This window comes from Leopardus geoffroyi, chromosome A1, assembly GCF_018350155.1.
Source record: "Leopardus geoffroyi isolate Oge1 chromosome A1, O.geoffroyi_Oge1_pat1.0, whole genome shotgun sequence".
NCBI lineage: Eukaryota > Metazoa > Chordata > Mammalia > Carnivora > Felidae > Leopardus > Leopardus geoffroyi.
This window is the reverse complement of record NC_059326.1, coordinates 24,340,574-24,350,149: the sequence shown is the minus strand read 5'-3', so window position 1 is coordinate 24,350,149 and position 9,576 is coordinate 24,340,574. Positions and strand designations below refer to the sequence as shown.

Below are 9,576 nucleotides of genomic sequence, written 5' to 3'. Positions count from 1 at the left end.
GCTGTCTCCGCCCTCCCTCACCGCGCGCTGCTCCGCCGCCCAGCTGTCGCGGGCTCCTCCTCCTGCTCCTCCTGGCCTAGCGTCCCTTCGTGAAGGACCGGCTCGTCCACCGACCCAGGTTGTTCCCGGAGGCCTGAGGTCTGGCCCCACTTAACTGGTGGAAAGGGTTTACACGTAGGCTTTGAAATTATTTAAAAACCAGGTTATATTAGGGAGTCTGGGAGCCCCCAGGCCCCCAAATCTTTCCAGTTCACCTCCCTGAGAGCTGGAGTTCAACAAGCGGCATTTTTATTATTTATTCATTTTTATTTCCAGTGTAGTTAGCATAGTGTTACGTTAATTTTATGTGTATAATATGATTCAGCAGTTCCATGTATTGCTCAGTGCTCATCGAGTTAGGCATACTTTTTTTTTTTTTTTAATTTCTTAAAGTTTATTTACTTAGAGAGAGAGCACGCTGCGCGCACAAGTGGGGGGGGGGGGCGGGCGGAGAGAGAGAGAAAGAGAGGGAGAGAGAATCCCAAGCAGGCTCTGCACAGCGCAGAGCCAGACCGCACAAACCCTGAGATCATGATCTGAGCCAAAGTCAGAGGCTTAAGGCACTGAACCACCCAGGGACCCCTGGGTAAGCATACTCTTAATCCCCTTCACATGTTTCACCTATCCCCGCCCCCAACCCACATCAAGCATCATTTTTAAATCTCCAGTTCCAGGCACAGAGAAGGAGTTCCATCAATGTTCTGTTTTCTCCCTTCTTTGAATATAACTTACTCGAATTAATAGTTGCTGATTGATAATTTACAGCAAATCTTCCTTTGATTTTTTTATATGATTTAATTGAACTGATTGTTAGTGTAGTCTGTTGCCTTTTGAGAAAAATTAAATCTGATCACAGCTTTTTTTTTTTTTTTTTTTTTTTTTTTTTAAGCCAAACAGTGTAAATGATACAATCTGAAAGGCAGGACTAACTTCATGGGTGTGCAAACCTTGCGGGAGAACAGGGTCCCTATCTCTGAAGGACCCTTCACTTGGTACAATTCTCTGCTTGGTGTAATTATTTTCTGTGCCACATGGTTAAAACGATTTTAAAGAGGGGTTCCCATATTTTCATATGGCACTGAACCCTGCAAATTATTGTGGTTAATCCTGCTGAAAGGACTGTGGGTGACATGACCTCTGTGGGAGCTGACATGGATGCCAAATCTGTCCTGTGGCCCAAGCCCATTTTGTCATAATGACCTGCAGATCAACTGAGACTCAGTCTGAAAATGTTTAATCAAAATAAAGCTTTTATTCTGGGAAAATGAAGTTGAAGTGAAGTGAAATTTCTTTTTACTTTCTATTGTTTTTATTTAAGTTTATTTACTTATTTTGAGAGAGAGAGAGAGGGAGAGAAACCGTGAGTGAGGGAAGGGCAGAGAAAAAAGAGAGAGAGAATTCCAAACAATCAACACAGAGCCCTTAATGGACTGTGAGATCATGACTTGGGCCAAAGTTGGATGCTTAACCAACTGAGCCATCCAGGGGCCCCTCTATTGTTTTTAAATATAAATCACAGAAAAGGGAATCTTCTCTAAACTGAGCTTCACAACAAAACAGAACACCTGGGTTTGCAAGTTATTTCAAAGTGATGGGAAATATTTGAAGAAAGTTAAAGGGTGTTTATTTAATAAATTAATTGCTGTGGGGTGCAAACTAACCTAATGAGCATGAAGTCGTTTATGCAAGGGTTCTGGTGTTAATACAATGTGATAATAACCAGAACTAAAATTTCTTTTACTCCACATAAATAGTAAGTGATCCAGTAAATTTCTGTTTTAAAATATTATGTACTCATATACATGCATGGAAGCAAAGTAGGCTGAAATAATAAATTAAGGTTGATATTTCTCATAACAAAACTAGTAATAAAAATGGCTGAATATTAACTACTTAAAGAAGTAGACCCAAAATGATCTGTAAATATGTGGCTGAGAAGATTTAAGGACTCTGTCTGAACTAAAATAAATAGGGTGTAATCTTAGGGAGGCAACAAAGATCATGAAAGAAAAGCTCAACTCTGTTTAAGGTCTTTGGGAAAGGAGACAGAAAAGGCACCACACATACATGAAGAATGGTATGATCTCAGCACTGTGCTACTTGAGAAGAGTTCTTATGGCTTTTCCACAGACTTGATTAGTGTTTCTCAATGTTGGCACCATTGACATTTAGGACCAGATAATTTTTGGCTGTGGGAAACTATCCTGGGCATTGTGGGATGCTTAGTAGCACTCTGCCCTTTGTCCACCAAATAACAAGAGGACTCCCAGACCTCCCCTTACCTCCAAGCTTGAATATTACTCTGAGGCTAATATAACCAGATGAACTTTCTTTTGCTTCCTGTGCATCCAAGCTGTGATGACCACAATGTCCCTAGATCTTGCCAAATGTCCACTAGTTTGGTGGGGGTGGGGGAGGGGAGGGCGGGAAATTTGCCCCCATTTGAGAAACTCTGGCCTAGGTAAACATTTTTCAAAACTCCTTTTATTCTGATTCTGTCTGTTCTCATCTAATGGCATTTTAGAAAAGAATAGCCCTCATTATTATTTAATAAATCAGAATTGGGGTTAATAATGTATTAGTCTCTGGAGAATCTAATTGGGGTGACTCATTCTCTAAGAGACTGTTCACCTTTGAATGTGATACTCACCTTATAAAATTGAGTTTCTAAATATGTATCGCTGAAGACCAGATTTTGAACCATGAGAACTCAACCCAGTACTGCAAATGTGTAGCCCTATGTCAGTGTCGCATCCCAACATTATGACCTTAATTCTAACTGCAGAGTTCAGTAGAATGAGTACAGATGAACCTTAGTGAAGATTGTCCAACTCCCACACTTGTATTGACAAATGTCCAAATCTCGCAGACTGTTTTCCATTTTATTTCCCAATGTTTTTTTTTTTTTTAATTTCTTAAATCCTAAAGCTTGTATTTCTTTTCCACCACACATTCATAGTATCTGTAACTCCTTACTTGTCTCAAAAAGATCAAGAGTGACATCAGATGGTGAACAGATCCATGGAAAGGTGCTCAACATCACTAACCGTCAGGGAAATGTAAATCAAAACCATTAGATACCACCTCAAACCTGTTAGAATGGCTAGACTCAAAAAGACAAGAAAGGACAAGTGTTAGAAGGTGGAGAAAAGAGAACACTCATGCACTGTTAGTGGGAATGTAAATTGAGGCAGCCACTATGAAAACGGGATGGAGTTTCTTCAAAATATTAAAAATAAAACTACTATATGATCCAGCAATTCCATTTCTGGGTATTTATCCAAAGGAAACATACTAACTTGCAGAGATATCTGCACCCCCTCCCCCAACGTTCGTTTCGATGTTACTTATAATATCTAAGACATGGAAACAATCCAAGTATCTATAGATGGATGAATGGATAAAGAAAATGTGGTGTGTAGATATATATATATATATATATATATATATATATATATATATATATATATACACACATACACAATAGAATATTAATCAGCCATAAAAAGAAGGAAATCTTGCCATTTGTGACAAAATGGATGGAACTTGAGGGTATTATAAGTGAGGTAAGGGGGTGCCTGGGTGGCTCAGTTGGTTAAGCCTCTGACCGGCTCAGATCTTGGAGTTTGTGCGTTTAAGCCCCTCATCAGGCTCTGTGCTGACAGCTTGGAGTCTGGAGACTGCTTCAGATTCTGTGTCTCCTTCTCTTTCTCTGCCCCTCTGCAACTCCTGCTCTGTCTCTCTCTCTCTCAAAAGTAAATAAACATTAAAAAACTTAGAAAATAATAAGTGAAGTAAGTCAGAGAAAGGCAAAAACTGTCTCACCTACATGTATGTGATCTCTCTTAAATGTAGAATCCTAAAAATTAATAATAATAACTCCAAGCTCATAGGTATAGAGAACATATTGGAGGTTGTCAGAGTTAGGCAATTGGGGGTGGGCAAATGGACAAAAGCTCAAGTGGATTAAAGCTACAAATTTCCTATTATGTAGTTAAGTCCTGGGAGGCAGCTCAAGATGGTGACCCAGGAAGACCCTGAACTTATTTCCTCCCAGGGACACAGAGAATCTGCAATTACATATGGAACAATTTCCTCTGAAAAAGACCTGAAAGCAAGCTGAGAAACTCCTTCACTTGGGCAAATGAAAACATCGGAGCAGGTAAAACAGAGGCTGGGATAAAAGCTCACCTTTAACTTCCCTCCCACGGTGACTCACAATTAGAAGGAATCCCACAAACTTGAAGTTTGTCTGTGAGGAATTATGAGTTTGTATCCCACATCAGGCACCCCCAACTTTTAAGACCTGCATCCGAGAAAGGAACCCACAAAACATCTGGCTTTGAAAACAAACAAGGCCCGAGTCCATGAGACCAGAAGGGAACCAAGGAGCGGCCCTTAAAGGGCTCCCGCAGACTCAGCTGCCCTAGGGTCTAGAGTGGAAGCAGCTCTTTGAAAAATACCCAGAATTTAGGTGAAAGAGATTCAATTGCTAATTTTAAAGGATCCCCGGAGGGGCAGGGGCCTGTTGGGATACTCCTAGCGATAGCACTGGTGGCAGGCGCCATTTTCCTTTTTTTCCCCTAGACCTCTTTTCTTTCCTTGGTGGGCGCCTTCGGGCTCTCCCTCTGCCGGGCTCCACAGCCTCAGTATCTCCTAGACGGGAGTTTCACACAGTCTGGTGCCCCAGGTTTTGCAGTGAGAAACCAGGGGAAGCTCCTTGATGGGCTGGCTCTGGAGGGAAGAGCACCAGACTTGCACCCCTACAGCCCTGCGCTGATAGACTGTAACACAGGCCTGTACTTCGGAGGAGGAGGCCTACTTTGCTTTTTCGGGAGCTTTGGCCTGGGAAACAGGCTACACTTCTGTTCTTATCTCTTTCTAATTTTTTTTTTTTTTCAACGTTTTTTATTTATTTTTGGGACAGAGAGAGACAGAGCATGAACGGGGCAGGGGCAGAGAAAGAGGGAGACACAGAATCGGAAACAGGCTCCAGGCGACACAGAATCGGAAACAGGCTCCAGGCTCCGAGCCATCAGCCCAGAGCCTGACGCGGGGCTCGAACTCACGGACCGCGAGATCGTGACCTGGCTGAAGTCGGACGCTTAACCGACTGCGCCACCCAGACGCCCCTGTTCTTATCTCTTTCTAAAGAGCTCAACGTCCCCAGCCAAATGAGTACCACCTTGACCTTGCCTTTCACTGATTTCAAAGCTTCGTAAAAAGTTACATATTGCCAGTTTCATGATTTCAGTTAGATTCAACCAAGTTTTTAATGCATTTTAGTTGTAATATTATATTTAATATTATATTAATCATATAAAAATTTATTTGAGAAGTAGACACTTAGAAAATATGGAATAGTGGAAAAAGAAAATTAAATCACCAATAATCCGACTGGTTAAGAGAGAATTTGGTTTAATTTCTCTGATAGGTCTTCCGTTGATTCAAGTTTTTTTTTTTTTTTTTTTTTTTTTCAACGTTTATTTTTATTTTTGGAACAGAGAGAGACAGAGCCTGAACGGGGGAGGGGCAGAGAGAGAGGGAGACACAGAATCGGAAACAGGCTCCAGGCTCTGAGCCATCAGCCCAGAGCCCGACGCGGGGCTCGAACTCACGGACCGCGAGATCGTGACCTGGCTGAAGTCGGACGCTTAACCGACTGCGCCACCCAGGCGCCCCCGTTCATTCAAGTTTTGAAACCACTTGCATGCATAATTTTTTGTGCCTGACAATTTTTTGGAAGCTGCAGTGAAATATTTTTTACCTTCTAACATAATTACTTAGATTTTAAATGACTGTTTTTAAAAAGGATAATTTTGATAATTTGTATTTTCAAAAACAATCTATTTTATCCAATTTTATATTTTTTGGCATTGAAAAATTTAAATCTCCACTCCTGTGTTTATCACACTTTTTTTTCCTTGTTAGTTTTGAATGTTTGTGTTCTTTCTTTTTTTGCTTGATTCTTTCATTCAGATGGGAATTTTTTTTAGTTGACTTTTTTAAAGAACAATTCTTAGATTTACAGTTAAGATTTTAAAATGCAAAATACAGATATATTCTTACAAAAGGAATTATTGGGTCAATGGTTTTGGACATTTCTACTGCTCTTGAAATAAATGTACTGCCAAATTGCTTTCTAGACAGTTCATAAAACTCATATGCAGTATTTATCTCTATTTCTCTGTTTATGAACTGGGCCGTAATTGTCAATTATACTTCAATAGGGGCGCCTCGGTGGCGCAGTCGGTTAAGCGTCCGACTTCAGCCAGGTCACGATCTCGCGGTCCGTGAGTTTGAGCCCCGCGTCGGGCTCTGGGCTGATGGCTCAGAGCCTGGAGCCTGCTTCCGATTCTGTGTCTCCCTCTCTCTCTGCCCCTCCCCCATTCATGCTCTGTCTCTCTCTGTCCCAAAAATAAAAAAAAATAAAAACGTTAAAAAAAAAAATTATACTTCAATAAAGTTGGAACAAAATTTTTAAAATGCAGGGGCCACTTGTAGGCAACCAACTTCAGCAATGGAAGCCTGAGTAAGGTAGAAGAGACCACAGTGACCCCCTTGACTGAATACAAGCAGGCCCGTTAGGACCCACCGCTAAATACCCATAAGCTGTAGCTGACCAATGTGACCAATGTGTTACTTACACCCAGACATAGATACCAAAAAAGGGAAAATTCTGCACCTTCCCCCTTCACTATAGTTCCGTACCACTCACTGCCTTGTGGCAGACAGTCTCTCCTTTGCTCTCCTGACAGCTGCTCCCTTACAGTATATTCAAATAAATTCCTATCTCCTTTGTTCTGCTTTAAGTGGATTCTATTACTGCCCATTCTGTCAGCCCGTCCCTGATCAGGCTGCCTCACAAAAAAACACAAAACCAAGTTGGGTTATATTATGTATTGTTTCTAAAACTACACCATCGTTTACTTTTTAATAGCTGTCAAGTGTTTCCTTCAGTGATGTACCATATTTTATTTAACCAATGCCTTATCATTCTGGGGAGCTATGCTGCATAAAAACTACCCTAAAACCTAGTCATATGAAATACCATTTTGTTGTGCTCACCCTGTGGATTAGGAGTTCAGACAGAGTACAGTGGAGATGATTTATCTCTGATACATGATGTCTGTGGCCTCAGCTGGGGTCACCCAACAGCCAGACAGACTCAACAACCAGGGAATGGAATCACTGGTAGGTATTTTCACTCACATGTCTGTGGTTGCTGCTGGATCTTGTCCAGAGCACTTACCTCTCCGTGTGGTCTGAGCTTCCTCACAGTATGGCAGCTTGAGTGCAGTTAGACATTTTTCATGGTGGCTGACAGTCCTAAAGGTGAGTGCCCCCAGAGCACCAGGCAGAAGCTGCCTAGTGTCACTTTTGTTGCACTCAGTCAGTCATGGTAGTCACATCAGGAAGGGGACATAGACCCCATCTTTTGAAGGAAGAAGTGTCAAAGACTTTGTGGATAAAACCACCACATCTATTATGAATAGTTAGGTCATTTACGATTTTGTTCATTACAACATAGCAATGAACATGTGCATACATATGTCTGCATGCACACGGTAAGAGTTCCTACAGGGCATATTTCCCATAAATAGAATTGCTGCTCCATGGGGGTGCACATTTAGAATTTTGATAAATCTACCTAATATCTCTCCCATAGGGCTTTGCCAAATTTATGCACCCTCTACAATATGAAAGAAGTTATTTCTTTACCGCTTTCCTGACATTAACCTATATATATATTTTAAATTTTAACCCTGTTATTGAGGAGTGATTGGCATGCAAAAAGCTGTTGATATTCAATCTATACAACTTGATGTTAAAACTTTGGTAGACATTTCATATTGGTTTCCCAAAACATTGTTCTAATTAGACTTCCACCAACAATATAGAAATGTGTCTGTTTCTAATGAACATCACCAATTCTGCAGAAGATCATTCTCTTGCTAATCTGATGAAAAAATTTGTATTTACCTGGTTTTTGAGAAGCTGAGTATTCCTAAGTTTGTATTCCTTTTTCCACTTTTTAAAAAATTTTTTTATACATTAAAAAAAAATTTTTTTTTAAATTTACATCCAAATTAGTTATTATATACTGCAACAATGATTTCAGGGGTAGATTCCTTAATGCCCCTTACCCATTTATCCCATCCCCCCTCCTACAACCCCTCCAGTAACCTTGTTTGTTCTCCATATTTAAGTCTCTTATGTTTTGTCCCCCTCCCTGTTTTTATATTATTTTTGCTTCCCTTCCCTTATGTTCATCTGTTCTGTGTTTTAAAGTCCTCATATGAGTGAAGTCATATGATATATGTCTTATGTCATATATCATATGATATATGACTGACTAATTTTGCTTGGCATAATACCCTCTAGTTCCATCCACGTAGTTGCAAATGGCAAGATTTCATTCTTTTTGATTGCCGAGAAATACTCCATTGTGTGTGTGTGTGTGTGTGTGTGTGTATATATATATATATATATATATATATATATATATATATATATATATATATATACCACATCTTCTTTATCCATTCATCCATTGATGGACCTTTGGGCTCTTTCCATACTTTGGCTATTGTCGATAGTGCTGCTATAAACATGGGATGCATGTGTCCCTTCGAAACAGCATACCTGTATCCCTTGGATAAATACCTAGTAGTGCAATTGTTGGGTTGTAAGGTAGTTATATTTTTAATTTTTTGAGGAACCTCCATACTCTTTTCCAGAGTGGCTGCACCAGTTTGCATTCCCGCCAGCAGTGCAAAAGAGATCCTCTTTCTCTGCATCCTCGCCAACATCTGTTGTTGCCTGAGTTGTTAATGTGAGCCATTCTGACAGGGGTGAGGTGGTATCACATTGTGTATCACATTGTGATTTTGATTTGTATTTCCCTGATGATGAGTGATGTTGAGCATTTTTTTCATGTGTCAGTTGGCCGTCTGGATGTCTTCTTTGGTGAAGTGACTATTCATGTCTTTTGCCCATTTCTTCACTGGATTATTTGTTTTTTGGGTGTTGAGTTTGATAAATTCTTTAATAGATTTTGGATACTAACCCTTTATGTGATATGTTGTTTGCAAATATCTTCTCCCATTCTGTCAGTTGCCTTTTAGTTTTGCTGATTGTTTCCTTTGCTGTGCAGAAGCTTTCTATTTTGATGAAGTCCCAGTAGTTCATTTTTGCATTTGTTTCCCTTGCCTCCAGAGACATGTTGAATAAGAAGTTGCTGCAGCCAAGGTCAAAGAGGTTTGTGCCTGCTTTCTCCTCAAGGATTTTGATGGCTTCCTGTCTTAAATTTAGGCCTTTCATCCATTTTGAGTTTATCTTTGTGTATGGTGTAAGAAAGTGGCCCAGGTTCATTCTTCTGCATGTCGCTGTCTAGTTTTCCCAGCACCACTTGCTGAGGAGACGGTCTTTATTCCATTGGATATTCTTTCCTGCTTTGTCAAAGATTAGTTGGCCATACGTTTGTGGGTCTATTTCTGGGTTCTCTATTCTGTTCCATTGATCTGAGTGTCTGTT

At 40.4% G+C, this 9,576-nt stretch overlaps 1 long non-coding RNA gene across 1 annotated transcript in view; it reads left to right on the top strand.

Annotated features, from left to right (window-relative positions):
- The first annotated feature begins 5 nt into the window (after positions 1-5).
- Positions 6-9,576, top strand: part of LOC123597480 — a 37,439-nt gene continuing 27,868 nt past the window's right edge. Inside the window, exons 1-2 of the long non-coding RNA XR_006712135.1 lie at positions 6-118; positions 4,034-4,201. This is a non-coding gene — a long non-coding RNA (uncharacterized LOC123597480). The remainder of the gene's footprint in view (positions 119-4,033; positions 4,202-9,576) is intronic.